Source organism: Plectropomus leopardus, chromosome 6 (genome assembly GCF_026936395.1).
Source record: "Plectropomus leopardus strain MGB_pleo_1.0 chromosome 6, ASM2693639v1, whole genome shotgun sequence".
Classification (NCBI taxonomy): domain Eukaryota; kingdom Metazoa; phylum Chordata; class Actinopteri; order Perciformes; family Serranidae; genus Plectropomus; species Plectropomus leopardus.
In genome coordinates, this window is record NC_142181.1 from 2,442,694 (window position 1) to 2,466,037 (window position 23,344).

Below are 23,344 nucleotides of genomic sequence, written 5' to 3' on the forward strand. Positions count from 1 at the left end.
TGACGGGGGCAAATGTTGCTGTTTATTGGGAGCTGGGGGAAAGGCTCGCCTGACGTGACTGTGTGTGTGTGTGTCTGCGCTTATACATGCCACATAGTGAGGACCGAAGTATTTTAACAACAGAATGAGGACATTGTTGGAAAGTGAGGACATTTTGACTGGTCCTCACTTTGTCAGAGGACAGTTTGAGGGTCAACACTTGTTTTTAGGGTTCAGGTTGTAAATAGGGTTAGGATAAAGGTTTAGGGCATGAATCCTTTGAATGGCGGTCCTCACAAAGATCTAAGTACAAGGGTGTGTGTGTGTGTGTGTGTGTGTGTGTGTGTGTGTGTGATAGAGTTTCAAGGACAAACAATGTTTGCTACATCTAAACTATATTAATATTTGCATAAAGAAAAAATACACATATGTGTTTATTTATTTTATTTTTATTTATTGAGTTAGGACAGTGCACATTAATCAATGTATCAGCAGTAAGCATCAATGTAAATATGCCGGAATTAGTGCAATTGCTAAAGTTCATCTGTAGTCCTGAGGCAGGCACCATAATAAAAAGCTACACAAACAGCTCATAAACCAGTCCACAAGACTGTGTGTGTGTGTGTGTGTGTGTGTGTGTGTGTGTGTGTATTCTGCTATCCTTAGTGAAAATGCATTTTATTTAAGTTAATAAAACATTTTGATGTAGTCTTTAAAAGTTTATTTAAAGTTGACAAGGACACCTCCCTAACATGTGACAGATGTCATCAGGGCCCTGCCAGTCTCACACATATGCTCTGGCTTTGTGCATCTTTAACATCTGGGAAATGATTTTTAATACTTTGCCTGAAATACTGGGCTTAAAAGCTTGACCCTAACCCTTCAATCCTCTCTTTGGGTTTCAGCCTCATGACCCTCGTTGGCCCCTTCTGCTGAAGCACGACTTTTATACGATAGAGAAGCACTTATCAACATTGGGAAAAGTGAGGGAGGAGAGCCGGCATCAGGGCGAGGCTGACCCGACTTGGACCGAGAGCTTCTCCTCTACCAAGCCTTCTTCTGGCTAATGTCCGCTCGCAGGAGAACGAAGTGGATGAGATGTGAGTGAGGCTCACTCAGCAACGAATCAGAGACTCCTCTGTGCACATCTTCACAGAGACATGGTTAACCCCAACCATCACCTGTATCAAGCTGCTGCACTGGCTGTTCAGAACTTGTTCAGAGCAGACAGGACACAAGACTCTGATGCAGATCCCAAATGTGTAAATAGAAGTAATTCTGCAAAACCCAATAAAAAGGTTTAAACATATATCACATCAAATTATATTATTTAACATTAATTTTATGATAAATGTAATAATGTAGCAGCCTAATAATAGCATCCTCTTTTTTTTTTTTAATGAAGCATGCAGGCCCTGCACAGCCTACCTCAATCTAATACCAAGTCACTGCCACATAATTTGGCAAATGACAAAATACAGTCACACACACACAAACACACACACACAGAGAGAGAAAAACAGTGAGGGGAATTTTCCCAGTGGTCTGTGCTTAGCTAGTCACCAGGCTGTTTGAATGAGCCGGTCTGCTACTGACAGCCTGCACACTCACAATAAATAGTCCCTGTGGGGAAGTACATGCAGTCACGCCAGAGTAATGCTACAATTAGTTAGTTTCAATCCAAAGTTTGAGGCACACTGACGACAGAGCCTCTGTCTGTCTGTCTGTCTGTCTGTGTGTGTGTGTGTGTGTGTGGGAGTGGAGTGCAGGCAGCAGAGTGAAACTCTCCCTCCGCCCAGGTTACACACCTTGTGATTGGCAGAAGACAGAGGCTGACATAAATCTGTTCATGACCCACATTCACACTGTAGTGAGCACCATTAGTCAGCTGAAAACTTTCCTCAGTATCTGTTTACATGATGCTTTTCTTATTGCTACTTTTTTGCTGTATGTTTCTATTTTTTGTGGACACCATCACCCCTTCTGCTGCAGCACGACTTTTCTACGATAGAGAAGCACTCATCAACACTGGGAAAAGTTGTTTGGGTTTTAGACCTAACGCCGCAGACCACTAGATGATCCTCACCGGTGGCATTTGCCCAGCGGCAAGTCAGACCAGAGTGAAGAGACGAAACCGAAAGCACAACACAAAGAGAAGGCGGAGAGCCGGCATCAGGGCGAGGCTGACCCGACTTGGACCGAGAGCTTCTCCTCTACCAAGCCTTCTTCTGGCTAATGTCCGCTCGCAGGAGAGTGGAGTGGATGAGATGCGATTAAGGCTCACCCCTAACATCCCCTATCAATCTGTTGCATTGCATGGACTGACCTTGTGGGAGCCATTTGGACACAAGACTATGATTCAAATTCAAAAAATGCACTGCAGGAATTAAATGATGCCACCAGCAGCAACATGCCCAAGGAACTGGATGGCATTTTCATAGAAGAAGCTGATTTTAATCAACTCATCCTTAAACTCCAAAGATGTAGCAGGATCAAGGACAAAAGTAAATTCATTGAAAACACAGATTTTACAAAGAATGTGTAGCTTCCCCGCCATCTTTTGTCTGAGATATCGTTTAGCACAAAGGTTTTTTGTCAGTTGAAAAACTGCAAGGTGTTATGCTGTTATAGCAGCTTAATACATGACTCATGACACTGTGACACACTGTGCATAAGCAGAGCAGTAGGTAGTTGTGTGCTAAGCCCTTAAATTCCAGCTAAAAGCCTCAGGTCATTGATCATCTTCAAACATTGCACGATGATGCATAATCCCTCCCCATAATACCCTCTTCATAATCATCATGACAACTGGCAGCTCCCCACGCAAATAAAACAGACGTGGAAAACAGATAAAAAAACAGGGGCGTTTAAGAAGTGGCCCATTATGACACATTCCCTCTCCTTTTATTTTTTTATGATAGCAAACGATCAATTATCCAGATGGCGAGAGATGTGGAGGGGTGGCTGGCATTGTCCACAAACACACACTCACTCTCACACACACACACCCATGCACATATTTACACATTCAGAGAGACACACCAAGATATAAATTCAAAAGCAGAAATCACATCCTGTGACGCATGAACACGAGCTCAGACACACAGTCATAAACATCTGTTGTGTTGTACGCAAAGGTATCCCGCCATGCTGCCTATAGCAGCAGCAAGTGCACAGATGAGGCCTACAGCTGCTCGATGGTTCCCAGTGAGAGTATAGCCCCGCTGTGATGGATAAGGTGGGATTCTTCTAATTGACAGTTTGTGGGGAAACAGATGGTTTATTTGCTGGCATTTATCACGTCTTTATGACCAACAGAAGATAGCGTCACAAAAGAAGGAGAGACAAGTTTCATAGTGTTTCCTGTAAAACTTACGTACAAAGACCCAGATGTGGCTGTGTATGTTTTCGTAGGTATTTCCTTGGACTTATTTAGCAATTGGAAAACAAGATTGAAATGAATTATTATTATTATCGTTATAGTTTTGTTATTATTATATAAAAAATATCAACATACTGTACTTTAATCTATTTATTTCTATTTTTTTAACAACATACTAAACTTTGACTGTTTAATGTTTTTTAAATAATGTAAATACTTTCTCTTCTTATGATTTTTTTTATTTTACCAATATACTATATTATATATATTATGACATTTTTATGATTTTTTGAACAACATACAACAAAGATTTTTATTTAATATTTTGAATGACAGCTACTATACTATGAGTTTTTATTGAGTATTTAAACTAAATTCTTTATTACAATATTTATGGGATTTTTTTAAACAACATTAATCACAGAGGTGTTTTCATATTTTTTTATTACATCGTACTTATGATTTTTTAAACAACATACTATACAATGGTGTGATTCAACATTCTGTACTATGACGTTTTCAGTCTTTTTTCGACATGCTATATTATGATGTTTTTGGCCTTTTTTTAAACTCTATGCCATGATGTGTCTCAATAAGCTATAATATGTCGTTTTCAGCCCTTTTTTCCACAAGCCTAAATCTGAAATTTTTTTGACATTCTATACTATGACGTGTCTCTACACGATATTTTATGTGCTTTTCAGCTGTTTTTTGGACATGTCATTTTTTGACACTATACTATGACGTTTTCTGTCATTTTTTCAACACGCTAATGTTACGACTGGCTCAAATGCCCCAACATACAAGGACACACACACACCGGGCTGGTTGCAAAAAGAAAACAATTATTTACAGAAATGATACTCAACACAACAAAAAGGTGTCTTGGTTGCAGGGAGTCAGAGAGGGATATGAGCAGCCACTAATAAAGGCTCTGCCCCACAGCCCACAGCTGCTCTCAGTCAGAGTGATCAGGCACTGATCTGAGCTGCACACACACACACACACACACACACACACACACACACACACACACACACACACACACACACACACACACACACACACACACACAGAAGCATGTCAGGAAAGGAAAGTAGCAATGCAAAATACAATAGCACGTTACATTATATTATGATGTTTTGGCCCTTTTTTCGACATTTTTGGCTACGATGTTTCTCTTTAAGCTATAATATGTCCTTTTCAGACATTTTTTGACATCTCAAAATTTGACGTTTTTCAGCATACTATACTATGGCTTTCTGGCCATTTGTTGTTGGCCTGCTCCTTTTCCTGGTATGCCAATTGCATCCTCATCTGCTCAAACTTCAAAGCTTCATCTCTAGCCATTTTAACCCCAACTCAGCAACGGGCTCAGCGACACCCCCTTCACTGTCACCCTCCTCACCCTCACTTTCTGATTTGGGTTCAGGGGCATCAGTGAGGATCTGTTGCTCCAAACAAACCAGTGACCACAGCCTGTTTTATTGCGTCTCTCTTGTTTCCTGATGTCACTGCAATGCCAAACTGGCAAGCAGTGTGCAGTAGGTCTGCCTTTTTACAGGAGTTGAGTGCCTCCCCTGCAGGATTCTCAATAAAGGAGTTCATTGTGAAGTCCATGGCCTTGTGCAGTGAGCAAACTACAAACTACTGAACAATATACAAGTGACCAACAAAATATCTGCAAACGCAGGTTTATTCAACTTCTTATTTAAGGACAGGGGTCGCATGTTAGAAACTCAACAAAACACTGCAAAAATCATACAAAATGGTCCTCTGGTTTCTAAAAGGTGGCAGTGGGAGTAAAAGTCCCGACTGCTGCCCACTGATTCTATGAAAATGATAGACTAACCAAAAGCATTGGATTCAAAACCAAAGCTGAGGTGGGAATCACTGAACAGGGGGGGACAAAATGTATGGAAACTGGCCAAAGGAATAATCTCAAACACACTCAGCTCAGACTCAAAACAGAAAACACAGAGAGCCAACTGAAGGTGCTGACTCTCAGACACACACACACAACTAAGCCGAGGAGCTGCAGTCCCTTTTTAAAGCCTCCCAGCTGACTGATTGCAGTCTGCTGAGGGAGAGCATGCCAGGTGCACCCAATAGCTCCTGATGACCTGTGGCCTGGATCCTGACAAATCTGTTCACAAAAGGATCTTTGGGAATCTGTCCATAACACATGTCAAAATGACTTTTTTCAACACACTATACTGTGGCGTTTTTGGGGCATTTTTTCAACATGCTAAATGATGACATTTTTGGCCTTTTTTTGGACTTTATTTATACGCTAGCTGGAGCGGACTGTGGGACATGTCCGTGCTGGAGCAGGCTGTCGGACATGTCCACGCTGGAGCGGGCTGTCGGACATGTCCACGCTGGAGCGGGCTGTCGGACATGTCCACGCTGGAGCGGGCTGTCGGACATGTCCACGCTGGAGCGGGCTGTCGGACATGTCCACGCTGGAGCGGGCTGTTGCACACACACAGCTTTTTAACCATGGCCACAAGCTTTCCCTAACCTTAACCAAGGAGATTTAGTTGCCAAGATTTAGTCCAAGTTTAAAAATTGCTGATAAAAAAACAATCAAGGATCTTATTGTAACAATTGATAAATCCTTTTGGAAGGCATTAATAATCTCCTTAACTGTTTCAAGCATTAAGACTTACCATGAACACATGAATGTAGATGTGTGCAACAACATCGTCTGATATTCCCTCCAGTCTCTAAACACCTGCATCAGAGGATGTGTGCATCTCCAAGCATCTGTGCACTTGTTTGTGTGTGTGTTCAGTATGCGTATGAATGTATTTGTGTGCCAAGGTTGTATCCGTCAACCTCCTTACCTCCTGGAGTTTCTATTATGCCTGTGACCATTCTATAAAATGGAGGTCATATTGGGTGCCATTTCCTCCAACCTGCCTCATCCAAAATGCTCCATTTTCCCACAAATGGCACACACCTGATGTTTGGGCCCTGCTGAAAAACAGCGTTACTGATTTTGCACAGTTTAAACAGCGATGAACAGACAAACCAACATACAGATATGCAAACAGCACACTAAAGCTCACATGCAGCCGTAAATATTTATGTGCCTCCAGAATTTTATGCTGCAGAAAAATCTTGCATTTTTATCCGGATTCTAAACAATGACACAAAAAATGTTTTCAAAATTTTAAAATCCTGTTATCACTGTTTCCTCTCATAAACCTTCAAACTTGTGGATTTTCAGCTGTTGTCTTTACAAACCCAAAAGTACCTTTCGCATCTACTTGATACGCTGCTGGATGCCGTCAGCTGAGAACGCGGCCGGACAAAACCTCCACAGTGTTAATATACGCTGGCAGATGGCTGGATGTCTGCGGCTGTGGCAACATGTTGAAATGCTGCTGGTAATGATGTATTAAAAGAAGCACGAAGGTGCCTCTAGTGCGGGTGGGAGGGGCGGTGAATGGATCAAACAAACCCCAGACTTTCACGTGGGAGTCCAGTGTTTGCTTCCTGTCTTAATGTGGTGGTTTAGTCACGTGCTTTAGTTGTCTAAACATGACCATGTGCAGCGTAATCTCACCATTTGCATTTGTTGACATCATAGCACCCACAACTTCAACAGCAAACGCAGAGGGTTATCAAACGCATATTATGTAGACACAGAAGTCCATTGCAAATTGGCAACGTGACTATTTTGGATGAGAACATGTTGGGATTTCTTAAAATGACCAACCTGTATTATTGTTTGATCCTAATTGCCGTTTGTGGCACAATGTCATGTTTCTTCTACCTTAACTTGACAACAGTCATTAACTGCACAACCACAAGAGGTCACATTCCAAAAAATATGGACATGAGTCGAGTGTTTGAGCAAACAACCGATGCTGGTGTTTTTCTGGAGAGGACAGTCCTGTTCGTTTAGAGATGTTCACAAAATGATCACTCGCTGCATGTTTTCCTGTCACCTGCCTCTTGTGTTTTTCTTTGGGAACCGGAACACGTGCTGTGAAATCTGAGTCCACAGCTCCCCCAAAGTGTTACTGCCCCTACATCACGAGGACCACTTTTGGCCTCTTACTACCCAAACTGCCCCTGAAGCACCAGCCCACCCCACCTCACCCGCCCACATTAGGGCTCCAGACATGGGGTTTTATTGACTGGTTTGGGATCGTCCTCCTCAGGATAGCCTACTTATCCTTGAAGCTCTGCCTCCATCACAAGAAGATAATCTCCTGTGATTACCTTCTATTTCTCATCTGCTCGCTCTGTCTCTTTTCCTCTCCCTCTCTCTGTTTTGTCAATTTCCACTCCACTCCGCTCTGTTGTTACATGACCTGCCCCCCTCCCCTACAACCCCCAACCCCTAAACTCCAGCCATCCTTTCGCTTTCTTCCTTTCTCCCGTTTTCTCTTCAGCTTTTTTTTTTCAGTTTGGTAGTAGAGGTGGTGAATAGAGAAGGCCTCATCTCCAGCGCCGTCTCACTGTGTGTTCTTTTGTACAGGCACTCCTCGGCCAGCTGCCTATTCACACAGTCCTGCCAATTAGGACCCCATTCAGAGAGCATGAGAGAGGACATGAGATGAGATCGGTTATCCCCCCCCATCACCACCACCATAACCCCCCCTGACTCTAGATATGGTCTGATTCTAAAGCCGCTTCTTCCTTGATTCACCACCTCTTTTCTCTTTTTATCTCCGGTCGTCAGCATTTTCCTGCATGTGCTTCACTTCTACAGGGCTTTTTGACACCTGATACTTACAGCAATATGTTTTAATTGGAGTTTTGGGCTGATTTTTCTGTGCTCAAATTAAGCTTCGTCCAAAAATCAAGGACTGACTGTTTCATCTTCCTCTTCTACAGCATTCAGATCAAAATTGAACGTTGGAACTCACCCAGCTGAAAGCCAGAGTAACACATAACAACCAGGGCTGGGTTAACCCACTGAGCTACTGACCCCTGTTTCCTCCCTCTTTATTTACACTGTGTACATATAACATAAGTAAGTAGTTTGTGACTTAAATGAGCAGTTTTATTTAGTAAAATGCACCATGTGAACAATGTAAACTGAAAAAATAAAAGCCTTGTGATTGATTTTTATTTAGTGCCCCTCTACCTGCAGGTGGATCTTCTTATGGGCCACAGTCAACAATGTGGGGCACCAAAATTGTTTTTTTCAATTGGAATTTTATTTATTTATTTATTTTAATGTTTTGACATTCAAAAAAAAAATCTGAACATAAGGATTGGAGTGCCTGTAGAGAGAATTAGAGTGAGAGAAAATGAAAAGGAAAAAGCCATCAGTGCAAAACAAGAAAAGATGAAATGTGCACGCACTGTATTGTACTGTGCTGTACTCATGTTTATTTTTATTTTTGTTTGTTCGCTAAACTGTTATCATTTGTGTGGATTTTTTTAATAAGCTCTTGGCTCAAGATTGCCCCGGGCGCTGAATGTGCCGGGTCCGGCACTGCCTCCATAAGACAGGACACGGACGGATGAGCAATGTGTTTCAGTGGTGCATACAATTCTGCAATTACGTAAAATACCACAAAAAAGCCCTTTGATATTAAATGTGGTTGTGTACATCTGCACATTTCAAAGTCATTATGAAACCAGCTTTTTTTGCCAGGGGGAGGTGGCATGGAAGTGGTTATACACTGAATGTCTTGCATGCCATTTAATTGTATTACATATCACTTCAGTGCATTTCATGTTGCATGTGATCTTGTGACCATTTCAGTAGGTGGGTAAGATTAAAGTGTGCCAGGGGGCAGTAAATTTTGCTCTGCCCGCCACAGATTCTTGGGCCAGCTCTGCATCAATGCACGGTATATGTGACGCATAGCTATTGATTTTTTTTCTTTATTTGACCAACACGTTTTGGCTTGCGGCCTTTATCAGAAGGTCACAAGCCGAAACGCGTTTGTTGCTGGAGCTCTTTGACCTCTAAGACTCTCTTCATTCTCCATGCACCCAGGAAGTTGGTGAAGTTGTGCCAGAAACCTCCACTCTGCTTCTGCAGTCATTTTAATCTAACAACACATCAAAAATGTTGTGCTTAGTCATGCTTTACATTTGCACTTAACAATTAAAAGAAGTCTCAAAGGTTTCACCCTGCCATCTTCTGTGTCCCCTTGCATTCAACAGTTATGCATCAAATTAACTCAGGATAATAAAACACAAATATTTTACCTCCACTGGTCCTCATGCAGCAACCATGTGTTGGACATTTATTTGTGGACTGTGAAAGTGAAATGTTTTTATCTTATCTTGGTCAGAGAGCTCTTAACCACTTGTAAAATCTTTTCTTACCTAAGAGTAAAAATAAGAAAACATTGGTGAATCCCAAAAATCTGTGGGTACTAATAAAATAAGCACAAATCCTGGAGACGAGCAAAAATAAGAGAAAATTTGTTCGTGTATCGTTTTTTGCATGAGGCCCATTATTTTTCTATAGGTTTAAACTTCTGCAAAAAATATTTTCTGTGCTCTCTGTGTCATTTATGTTCCTTGTTAAAATTGTCAAACATTACATTGCTGTTCTATGTTGATTATGCTGAGCTGGATTTTTCTTATTAAAGATGATTTTTAGGCTACATCCTTGGATGAAAACATTTTAAGGGATCTTGTGCGAGCAATTACGGATCTCGGCTACAATTTAAATGTCCCATTGTGAGTGTGAACAATGGTGACCCATGCATGTGTTAGTAATGACGGACAACAGGTGGGTCTTGCAGAACTGAAGAGGTTAACTCAAGTAGGCAAATTTGGTACTTTAACATCCCTGAAAGCTTTAATCAACACAGACACCAACTTACACATTTGCTTCCTCGTGTTGGCTGCCCGCACTCACACCCCCCGCTACAATGGCCCTCTAATCTGGCTCTGTAGAGCAATCATTAACAGGCCGATTCCGCTGTGGCTGAGATGGGTGGAATAAAAAGAAAGAGGAATGTAGGGAGGGGAGCAGAGGAGGGGCCTGTAATGGATACTGGGGCCAGTAATTAGGCACCAGGTCCCGTGTTAAAGTGTCGTGACTTTGGGAGAGCCATTTAGCCTGCTAATGAGTCTCTAACAGTTTATTGATGCCACTTCTCCCATCACTTTTCTGACGCTCGCTTCCCTTCAGCCCATTTTTCCCTCTGCCCTGTGGGACTCCCCGAGCAACCATTGTCGCTAATTAATTGAAATTAGGACAGATCAAATGCATTCCAACTTTTCTCATATGAGCAGAAGTACCTGGGGGAATGAAATTCCAATTTAGAAACTTGGGGATTTCTGGTCCGCCCCTTGAACGGTGTTAAACGAGGACTCTTAATACGGGTGCGAGGCACTAATGCATCCGAGTAATAGACGCTAATCTAGGGACCATTGTGGCCCTATTGTCCAACTTGATTCATGGTGATTCAGAGGCATTTGTATCATCGGGGTAGCATAGTTCTGTCTTGATTGGTTTGCCTCGGGACACTTTTTTTTTTTCAGTGTCCATAGCAATTGTGTTCTCTCCAGCAAAGTAATGGATTAAGACTTTTGATTACAGAACTTCTGCTCCCTTTTCCTCAACTGTCTGCTGCTTTTGTAAACTGCTGCAGGACGATGAATCTGATGATGTTTGTCTGTCTGAAGATTAAAATTCACTTGTTGTTCTCTTTTGTCTTTTTCAAGGCTTTAGGACCTTCGATTTCCCACAGTGAATCAGCTATTCACTGATATGGTTTAAAGCCGTCACCTGTGTATGTATGTTTCTGTTCTCCTGCAACTTTGCTTAATGCTTTTGCATTTACCTCGATTTTGTTAACTTTGTCGCAATAAAGGTTTAAAACGACAGATGAATCTGTGGCTGACGATCAGCGGTCTTGCAGAACATGAATTTTTGGTTTTTGGATATGAGCAAAAATCGCAACACAGATCTTTTTAAGAAGGCAAAGGAATCAACAAGGAAGACAAACAAGTCCACCACCGGCAGTAAACTGCCATTCAACTTTCCCATATTTTGACATGATAAACAACATGTTAAGGTATGTTAATCAGCGTATGCATGACTTCATGTAAACAGTTTAGTATATTGTCTTTTTTTATAATAAAGAAAGCAATGCACTGTAATTTAGTGTCTGCAAGCAACTACTTCAGAGATACAACTTTATAATTGTAAACTATTTCTCATATTTGGTAAACTGTATTTTGCAGTGCTGTGTTGGGATTTAACTTATAAGGTCAAATTTGTTTGTTCTTTTTTCAGCAATCTAAAAAAAAATCCCAAACGTGCCCAACACAGCACACAAAGTGGAGAAATGTATGTTCTGCTTACCAGCTCGTGCTAACTTTTGTCTTGATAGTCCACACTGAGTTTGTAGGTAGAATGCATTTTTGAAACGGCAGCATGATACAGATTTTGTCTCAAAAAGATACGAATGTTCTGCAGGTGTTGTGAGTGTAACTGATTTATGGGTAAGTATGTTTCTGAGGAGTTGCAGTGGCGATAAACCTCCAGGGACAAAGGCCCAAATCCAATATCCATACTCACGGACTTGGAGGCGAAATCTGTCCTTATGTCAAACAGTCAAACGTACGAGGGCTCGACTGCAGACAGTTTGAGCTATTAATGCACACTTTAGGTAAGTCTGCATTTCTGCAGTCTTTGTCAATCATATTTTTTATTTATGTATTTATTTTTTCTGTATTTGAGAGAATTGACTTTTCAGTAAATACATCTTGTTAACAGATTCTGGACTTTTCAGTAAGAGAGAGGAAGTCAGATTTAAACAAGGCGGTTAACAAGGTAATTGTAGATATTACATTTAAAACATGTCTGGTGGTAATCTTTAAATTTAAATCATAGCAGATATAAATGCTTTTAACATGACAACTTTGGCAGCAATTGTTTTGCAATTTTGTGCTTTTTTTATTCGTGACATCCTTGATGTAAAAGGACCTTTAGCCAATAAAGTACTTTCTAAAACATGTCAACAAATCACTAAAAAGGATCCTAATTAAATTCCAACTTGTGTCTGCTGACTGATCCTACATTTACCTCCCACATAAGGCAATGTCCAAACCTATACATGTTTGAGTCGACATATAAAACCTTCTTTTTCCTTATTGACAGTCTCCACTTCCTCATTTCAATGTTTAACTTTGGTTTACTAACAATGTTTTTCTAAATTCTTCCACATTTTGTCTCATCCAGTTCTTTTTTTAGTCTTCATGAATGCACTTACAACTGAAATTTGTAACATAAGTAAAAGTGTGTGTTTACAGATGCTTCGAGCTCCTGTTCCTGTTGAGGCGGAGCGTGGCCCGAGTCAGCCATACAGAGAAAATTAAAGGAGTCAGCACGGCTCGCGGAGAATGGCTCCACTGGGGTCGAAAGAAAGCGTGGCCGTATGTCTTCTTTAAAAGTCAATCTCTCCCTCTTGTGTACTGATTAAGAGGCCTTATTGGCATGTACATCTGTATTAACACGGCCATCGGTGACCCTCCGCGTGCACGTGTGTGTGTGTTTGGCCAGGCGAGGCGCGAAAAGCCCCGCCAGATTGATTCACAAAAGGAAAGGGCTGCTTCACGCTTGTCACAAAAACTCAGGGGGGTTAAAAAACCCCTCAGGGTGGAGGGTGGGACTCGACACCCACCCAGACAGAGCACGGGTACCGCAGGAGGAAAAGTGCTCACCCCCTTGTCCATCTGACTCTCCCCCTTCTAACACACACACACACGCACACACACACACACACACACACACACACACACACACACACACACACACACACACACACACACACACACACACACACCACAGGGACTAGGATTAACCCAAGAGAGGACCACAATAGGTGCACATGTTCCCCCCTCAGCCAGCCTGGGCCCATTCAGGTCCTCTGTTACTCACCATCCTAACAGGGATTAGGCTTAATGAACTGGAAGGAGTTAACAATAAATGAATCAGGGCCTATAAGCAGCCTCCTAATTCCATTTTGTGTTCTGCCGCTTTTCTTTCCTCCCTTTCTGTTTGAACACAAGGTGTAATCCACTTGACTATCAAAGGTGCAGGGAGAGTATGAATTGAAACTAGCCCTGTCACATGCACACACACACACACGCACGCACACACACACACGCACACACACACACACACACACACCGCCTGCCGCTGATGCAGCTTGCCGATACCATCTGCTCCCATCAATACTCACTCTACACACACACTTTAGAGGGGAGAAAAAAATAACAATTCAAATGTATTTTTATATTCTTCTCTAATTAAACCATTTCATAACCCATTCAAAGAAGCTACTGAAGAATGGAATAGCTAATTAAATGCATTATTATTGAATGCAGCGTACTGTACAGTTAGTGTTGATGTAGCCTGCAGGGGGAATGTAATATGTTTGTTGTTTCTGTTTGCTACAGCACATTTGGGCACACTTTTTAATTTCCTCTGTAATTATGCCTTTCCCCTGCTTTGTCGAAGAAATGTTCTGACATCTCAGTATGAAATCAACTTGTTATTTTGATGATTTACAACTCAATTAGACTGGTCACAAGATGCAGAAGAAAAGATTTTAAAAAAGAGAGAAAAAAAAAACACGCCTGATGCGCTTTTTTTCTATCTCTTCTGAGAGATACTGTCTGTGTGTGTTTTAACTTGTTTTGCTGACTGGTTTGTTTGTGCGTGTGTTCATTCATGTGTGTGTGTGTGTGTATGTGTGTGTGTGTGTGTGTGTGTGTGGCTGCATGTGCATCCGTGCAGTGAGCTCCTTGCCTGCATCAGCGTGTCATTCAGTGTTTGTATTGACTCTGGTCTCCAAGGAAAAACCTGCACATTCCTCTTCCCTGCCCATGTTTTTTAATTGGAGTGGCTGTAGTGACTCACACACACACACACACACACACACACACACACACACACACACACACACACACACACACACTGGTGGAAAGTGTGTGTGCGTGTGTGTGTACGGAGGGTTCTTTTTCTTATATTTACTGTAAATTGACAACCGTATGATTTGGTTAATTATAGCATGAGACAAATTATTGTTTTCAAGAAATTAGAATAAAATCTTTCAAAAATACAACAAGCGATGGAAGAAGGAAAATGGAAATGAGACATCCACATCGTGTAACAGACATTTTCAGCTTTTCAGTGAAACACAAACTAATGTCAACATAAACAGCAGAAATATCTAACATGAAATCTCAAATTCTCTCCATTTGTTGTTATAAACAGACATGGATAATTAGAAAAACTGACAATGACTGCTTTACATGGTCTTACATTTTTTCAGTAAAAGTCATAATATGAAGGCCAAAAAAAAGGTATTCTTCTGATCTGGGTAAATGGTATTTAATGTATAGTTTTTAATCTGGACAAAAATGCATTTATGATAACTAGTAAATAATCTCTGTGTGTGACTGACTCATCAGATAAAATGTGTTGATACTAAAAAAAACTAGTGTTTTATGCTGATAAAAATAATATTCTTGATTAAAATACTATTGGGTTATAAAAACTCCATTATTTTCTTAATGAAAATTGACATTTACTTTAAATGTAACCGCACTGCTTCGAAATTTGTTTGCTTTATGTTCAGTCTGACCAAAAAAAAACAACAACAAAAAAATTGGTGACAAATAAAAAAAGATAGATATCAAAATTGTCTGCTGACTAATAAAAAAAAAGATCAGATCGGATGGATTTAGACAGAGCAAAAAGCTTTCCAGCAAAGTCACGTTCAATAGCAATCAACAGGATGAATGTATCACTGCATCTTGGCTTTTTGCAGTGGAAGTCAAACCTGCACATCCCAAGAGGTCAGCATTCGATGCCTTTCGATGTATTTCCAACTCCAGCGGGTGTGTAATACACCCTGGGCCTACCGCGGCAGCGGAGGGTTCACCTGGTAAGAGCCTGCAATTCCAGAGGCAATCACATCTAAACCAACATGTGCGTCCAGGTCGGTGGCAGGTTGGGGCCAAGCCGGGTTCATCTCCTGTCTTGCACCAACCCCAACCCCCACCCCTACACCACCACCATGAGGTCATCTATAATCACTCTGTGCTGACCCTCTGACCACCGTCCTCCACTCAGACCAGTCCTCAATCTCTGCTGACGTGGATGTGAAAGTTCACAAACTCGAACTTCAATTGATTCAAGATGCCATTGAAGCGAATGCTGGCCGTTTGTTTTTAGCCAAACTAGTGGAGGGATGTTAGGAATGTTAATGTCTGTCAGTCAGCGAGTGCACAACTTTGCACAGAAATAATTTTAACTTTTTACATTCATGGTTCCCCGAGGATGATCCCCAATGACTTTGGTGATCCCCTGACATGTTATCTGTTGCCACCCCAAGGTCAAAATTGTAACCCATTATGTAATGTACCTCAAAATCTAACGGGCAGAAACAGTTTTTCTTAAAAAGACATGATGCATTTTTAACAGGTGAAAAAAGACACGGCATCCTAAAACGTCAACAAGAAACCCAGGGGGATATCAAGCACGTCACATGTCGACATGAAAGTGACTGACCAAACATGGTGAGAATGTGATGACCCTAACCACCCTCTGACCAACTGTTTTAACTTCCACCAAAACCACCAGTTTTTCATCTCAAAGACCATCATAAAATTTATTGCATTTCAAATAATGAATAAGTTTTGTTGGTCAGTAACACACACAGCATCATTTTCTGCACTGTTTGCAATGGAGACGTTTTTTAAAATCTGATGTTTTGAAGAAAATGAACTGAAAAATGTTGACCCAAGCAAGCATATTCTGATGGCGTTACAAATTCAAAGCTGAAGGCCTGAGTTCAGAGCTTGCGCTCCTTGTGAAAAGAAATTTAAACCACTTTAGAAAAAAAAAATCAGCAATGGCTTCATGAAGTGTGTTTCCCCACAATCCAAACCCAATCCCAAATCAGTGTGTGTGGATTGACAAAGTGGTCACTCCTAGAATCTGATGAGGCCTGTCATTTCCCTCAGAGCCCTGATGAGGACTCATCCGCACTGAGGCGTCATTAGAATATGAAAGAAGAAATAAGGGGTCAAAAGTTTCCTGGATGGCTTTCATACAAAGTTTTCTTGATTGGGACATTTTGTGACTGTCATTTCCTCCCCCCGGCTCCCCGTCCCTGTTGACGATCTGAAGCGCCTTGTGATTGTTTGGCGGTGTCCGAGGCGATCCCGGCGCCCGTTTCGCAGCTGTCTCGGCGGACGGGAAGCGGCCAAATCAATCCTGAACTGTCAGGCGGCGCGGTGCAGGTGTGTGAAGGTGGGAGGGTTTGAATTTACATTTATATATGAATGTAGATGCCTGCAGCAGCGCTCCCATCGACATGTTAAGACGTTGACACGCTAATCACAGGGCTAGGGTATGCCACCTGTCCAGCGAGGTGATGGGAAGAGGCGACCAGAAAACACACACACACACACACACACACACACGGGGTAACATGTATGTCCTGCTCCTACAGATAACTACTTGCACTAGCCGTCACTCGTCTGAGAACACACAATATTATGCAAATAGGCGTCTGTGTGACAGTGGTGCTGCTGTCGGCCGCGCGGCCCTGCTGACTGCTGATCAGCTCACTAACATTCGCCATGCATCTCTGCTTGCAGCATGTCTCCCCCTTTTCTCCAACACCTGCCTCCCCCACTGCAGATTTGTCTCCCCCGCTCTATTTCACTGTCTGAGTAGTCTCTTCATTTGTCCCCCTCTGCTCAGGACATCACACTGTACTGCTGTCTTTTTTTTTCAAAAATCAATTCAGTTGTTTAATCTCTCATTTTTTCGACACCTCAAAGTTGGAGTTGAAACAGGGCACCCGTATCTCTTATTTGTTCAGCAGTGCGACCTTTGACCTATCGCCAGTACGGCTGTGTCTGGCCGAGCAGCCACAAAGCTATCAGTGAAACCAAACCATCAGCCCAGACTGATAAGACCTGATCCCAGTCTGATCTTTGAACCTTTGAACTTTCAGACGACCTTAAAATGCACACACTCAGTCAAAACAATCGTGGCTGGAGTGACTTTTTGGTAAACTGGTGACAAATGAGACATAATAAAGAGTTGATGGCTAAAAATCATGTACAGTTATGATGTAATGGACCAATATTCCTAATTTAATATACTTTTTTGTCTGCATTGAATTAACTTACATTTATGTGGCTGCTAATCTCCTGAATAACATTACAATAACTGTCCAAAGTAGATATAAGCCAACTATTACTATAAAAGTTTTAGTATGTGCACTGTCACGTGCATATGATCTTTTGTTGCCTAAACATAACCATGAGCAGCATAATTCAACCATGTGCTTGTGTTAACATCACAGTAGCAGCATCTTGAGACATAAACGGCGGACGCAGACGGACACCTGGAGCGTAATATGTAGCCACAGAACATTCAGCTTCAGGTGGCTTTATTTGTACCTTAAAGTGCATCCATTCAACACAAACATACAGGACAAAAACATCACCAGAAGATAAAAAGATAAAGCAATTAAAGTGCCCCAGTGTTAATTACAGTGTTAAATATGTAATAAAAACCAGTGCGCTGCAAACTGGGAATATGTGACGACTTGGGATGAGAACGTGTTGGACCAACAGACAGACACTGCTCGAACCATATATACCTAAAAATGCACTAAATTCCAGAAATGACACTTTAACATTTTTTTTTTTTACTTTTCAGAATGTTTTGGTCAGCTGGACAACTGAGAAGGAAGGTGAAAGGCGATATTTGATAAACTCTAATTTAATTAGGTGCTGGACGTCCCTTGCAGAGCTGCATATTTACCTAAAGCACGAGGGGAATGATAGCTGATATGATGATAGACGTACAGTCGAAGACAGCTCGTGGGACCAGGATGAGCGTCCTCTTTCTCCCCGTAACATCATCTCTGTGTAGGAGCCGATCTACCTCAACTCTTCAGTCTGCGGCATTGTAGCATTGTAGCGTTGTAGCATTGTGGCCCACAGTTGAACCTCACACTGTACAGACAAGGTGATAGGCTGCAGTGATTACATCTGTCCCCAGAGCAGGGCCAGGAAAATGGCCCTTTCCCTCATTTCTATTATCACATTTGACCTTCCTCATCCTCCCTGGCCTGACGAAAAGACCGTTTAAGGCACACTTATTAAACATAATCTAGTGAAGTTATTAAAACAAGCCAGCTTACTGAGAGACCTGCCACAATTCAATTACCTGTGTAGCTGGAGGGAGAAGCGGCCAGAGAGGGTGACGAGTCTTCTGCTTTTATAGAGCGGGAGGAGCGGCGTAGTTAGCGTGGCTTCAATTAACACAATGGGGCTGCGGTGGTAATGAGCTAGCCCGCGATTGGCCGAGAGGAGAGTTGGAGGTTGGCGGCTGTCTGCTGTCGGCGCTGAGGGCAGTGTCGGGGCCACGGTGAGCTCATACTTCCTTGTCACTCACTTCATAGTTAGTTCCTGGATTGTGGCTTTTCCATTAGAGCAGGAGTCAAAGATGTGACACTGTCATTACAGTGCAGTGATGAAAAAAAACCCTGAAAAGACAATTTATTTCATTTTTAAGAAGCTACTCGTTATAAATTACTGTCATTTGCTTATTTGACACTGTATTATCTATTATCTCACCTTATGCTATTTTTAGTTTCCCTTCTATCTGTCATCATCGCCGATCTTGTCGTTTTCCTCGTCTCATCACATTCGCCTTTTAGCCTCCATGAGCAGTTTTTGTGTCCTCATGTAGCTGCCTCGTGTGTCAGTGTTTTCGTATCTTGTTAATAAACCAGCGCTGTCTCAAAGTTCATTTTCCAGAGTCTTGAAATTGTGCACTGAAATGCTGAGATTTCATCACAGCACAACTCAAATCTCCCTTTTTTTTTTTCTCCAGCGGATGTTATTTCAATATCGAAGGCCCGAGGGCCCAACTCATTTCCAGAAGAAAAGTCTTAAAGGAAGAGTTGTATTACGAGCAACAACGTTCCTGAGACAATAATTTCTGCAGACAAATAAAAGGTCCTCCGAGTGTGTTGCACTTTGGGAGTGTGGTAGCAATGAAAAAAACGAGTGGCAATAGCTTCATGCTCAGTACACACTGGAGAAACTCGGACTCGCTCCCATCTTATCAAAAAAGGCATTTGGTCAGTGGCCTTCGGGGTCAGACACCCTCATACAGAGGCACCGTTGTGGCTCATTTTCCTTTACGTACAAAAATAGATATGACCATCACGAATGTTTTAAATGTCCAACGCTTTCTCATCCCATGATTTCACAGATTGCCGCGTTGCAGTGGAGAAGTATCCTTCTGTGGTTGCCGTTGTCGTTCCAGGATGCTGCTTCCACGATGTCAACACGAGCACATGGTGGGATGAAGCTGCACATGGTTATGTTTACGCAACAAAAGCACATGGCAACCAACGCCAAGACATCAACAAAGCACATGCTGGCATAGATGGTTAGTATTAGGCACATGGTAAGGTGTAGAAAAACATACATCACATTCAGACAGGAAACGAACACTTGACTCCTGCATCAAAGTCCAGGGTTCTTTGGACCCATCCACCACCTCTCAACCAACCTACAGGCGCCCTCGCACTTCTTATATTACTGTTATTACTTATATTAATTCCCTTATTGTAAGATCTACACGGGCCCACAGACACGCACGAGTACTTTTACCACGTACTCAACATGGGTGCTGGCTGAGGTCACCTATGTCAAAACTGAGTTTTTCATATATTCTTACTCCATAATAACTCATTAATGTTGTTTTAGGTGTTTTTTAAAAAGTTATATGCAATTAAGACTTTTTTATTTAAAAAAACAAAATGGTTCAGTCCACGTGTACTATCTCTAATGCTAAACTTTGAAGGTCAGTTTCTCAAAACGGCTCAGAACACAGATTGCCTTTATAATTATTATTAGTGTTAATTAAATGTTAAGTTGCACTGCTCTTCACTCCTTTGTGCAGGGTTTAAGATAGGGCCCTATGTGTTTATGATGCTAAAAAAATGTACAGGAAAAAGCATTTTTGGACCAGCGTGCATCATGTGACCAGAAATTCTCTGACTAATTTATACACGCATCCTAATACATCTTGCTTGAAAATGTTGGATTCAGTGGCATCATGCTGCATTGTGATTTGTCACTGACTCAGGTTTTGGCACCCACTACTGCAATTTGTCTGAGAAATTTAGTTTGTCTTCTCCATCTTACTTTAGACTGGAAAACTGTTATATTTTTCTTTATAAGGCCATTTTACAGGAACTGCCTTCTATTTTATGTTCTTTACTGACTCCTAAAACTGTCAGTAGCCGCAACCTTCAGTCACATGGACAACTTTTGTTCCTGGAGCCCGCACTTTGGTAAAAATGCTTTTAGTGTTTTTGCTCCGTCATACTGGTGTCAGCCTTAAACTGGACTCTTTTATCAGCCTGGGAGGTTTTTAAAACAGGATTATGGACCTTTTGGTCACTGAATGCTCATGTTTGATTTCTGGGCGCTGCTGATTGGCTGTTTGTTTTCAATTTTTCTGTTGTGTTTTTAGTCTGCTTTAGTCACTGGGACTATTCCTGGTTAAATAAATAAAATAAATGGTTGCAAAGCCACCCAGTTTGGTCCATCTTGAAGGAGTTAAAAACATGGTCTCTGCTCAAGGTCCACGTATTAGTTGGGCTGAAGCTTTCAATCATGATCTTTATGAGCGGATGGAGTTTGCCCTTCACCTCTAATGGAAGTCTTGCCAGCAATTTCAAGAATGATTGTCTCTTTAAGACTTTTGATTGACAGGTGACGACCATTGTCATCCATCAACAGCCTCCAACACTTCTTTCTTTTTGCTCAAACCCCAAAACTCCTCTCAGAAACACCCGCTGTGTCTGTGACAGTAACGAGCACTTTGTTTCAACGGATAACGAGGAACCTGTTGTAATCTCCCTCGGCCGTATTGAAATGTTGCTCTGTTTGTCGACTGACTGGCACTCGTCAATGTGTCCACGTGCATGCGTGTGCATCTCTATCGACGTTAGCCGCAGTGTGTGAGTGTATATCTGTTTACCTCTGTTTGTTCCAGTGTCTCCTGCAGCACGCGGGGGGATCGCTGGGTTATCAGTGTAATTGGATCACCTCCCTGTCATCTTGTCCCGGTGTTTGTTGATAGGCCCTGTTTTAATTTGGCCTTTGTCTCTAATCTGCGGTAGCTGGCCCCGTTACCGCAGTAATCCCTCAGATAAGTGGCAGGCAGATTGGGTATCCAAGGAGGAGAAGCCATGTGCCCTGGCCTTGTTCGTAAGCCTCTGTAAATATGAAGGGGGGAGGCTATTTAATGGGGAAAGCAGAGTGAAATGAAAGAGAGAGGAGCGGATGAGAGAATGTGTGTTATGGAGCCGGGCTCCTGTTAGAAAGCTCAGGGACTTCACTCGAAAGTCAACCCAAGGTCAGCACAAGGTGTCAGCTAAGGTCAGAGGGGCTCCGAGCATTTTGTAGCTATTCCTCTGGATGTCACTCCCAGTGGGGATTACTGCTGAGACTCACTATCACACTGCCTCCAGTCCTTGACTTGACAAAGACCATTTCAGCCTAATAGCCATTACATCACTAATCAAATCTCTCCAAAGGAGAGTGTTAGACTCATCTGCTAATTCTTCCAAAGGACAGTTCACCATAAAATCAAAAATACACTTTTCCCCTCTTACCCGTAGTGCTATTTATCAACCTCGATTGTTTTAGTGTGAGTTGCAGAGTGCTGGAGATTTCTGCCACAGAGATGTTTTGTTTTTTTTTCACCTCAAAAAAATACATTTGAAAAACTCAACAACAATGTCTCTTTCTAGAAATCATGACCCGGTTACCGAAGATAATCCACAGACCTCGCTGTTCCCAGTTTCATGTATGAACTGTTTTCTTTTGTCCAAAATACTCCCGCCAACAGTATCACCACGCTGAAGGATGCATAGATGACGAGCGGCCTCATACTCATGATGTAAACATTAATCACATCACATCCACACGGGAAGTGAACTCCAGACTCATGCACCCATTCACCTCCCCACCTGCCCTCTAAGTGCACTCGTGCTCCTTATCTGACGTGGTTACCGGCAGCGTTATTACCTGACGCTGTACTTTGGTGTTTCATGTGCACACAACTGGTTCCGTCCAGCCGCCAATGTGCGTTGCACGTGGATGCACCCGATGCTGTTCTTATCTAACGTTGTTCAGCCGTATTCCATTTAGACACGGAAGGTGGCTTTTGGGCGTCATGCTTGCACGCCAAAAGCACTGACATAGCGGCACTATTTGATGAGTATGGAGTGATGAGTGATGAGTACGGGTTGCAAATGATGCCACCCATCCAAGTGTTGGGCAATGTGGCAATTGCAGCCCTGCTGTCCAGCAACGTATAATAACACTGTGACCATTTGACTGCGTTGTCAGAAAATGCCGTCCAGGGACATTATCATGTGAAAGGTGACTTTTGCCGTTTGGGATGGTATGTTGAAAGCCCTGTCAAAGTAACGGTATTTGCCATTTTAGGAATGAGAATGAGCTGAAACTACAGCTGTTCAGGCAAAAAGATAAATCGCCCTAGGAAGTGACAGTGTTTATTTTGTCTTTTCTGGGCTGCTGTAGAAAAAACATTTTCTCGGTGGAGGAGGATCCGCTCCGTCATTAAATGTAAAAGAAGCAAACGGTAACAAATACAATGAAGTTTCTGACTTTCAAGTGATAATAAACTAATGACAACATAGTTATGAATATTCTGTACTTTTTAATTCCAATAGATGCCTCTGCATTATTCACTGGACCATTAAGCTCAATGTAGCCGCGAGAGTGACACGGCGATAAGAATGACATCACCATGGATAAGAGACAACCAATAACTGCAGTTTCTCCCGAGCGCCGAGGAGCAGCTCGGATGACGGTTTGGCCCGGCTGATGTCATGGGATCCTGGCTGACCGCTGCAGCATCTGATGCTTATCACGGTGTCAGCGTGCAGACAGGAT

The 23,344-nt window shown here is 42.2% G+C and overlaps 1 long non-coding RNA gene across 1 annotated transcript in view; it reads left to right on the forward strand.

Moving 5' to 3' along the window:
• LOC148189287 (uncharacterized) overlaps positions 1–1,279 on the forward strand; it is a 62,751-nt gene extending 61,472 nt beyond the window's left edge. Inside the window, exon 4 of the long non-coding RNA XR_015776706.1 lies at positions 885–1,279. This is a non-coding gene — a long non-coding RNA (uncharacterized LOC148189287). The remainder of the gene's footprint in view (positions 1–884) is intronic.
• Positions 1,280–23,344: the final 22,065 nt, after the last annotated feature.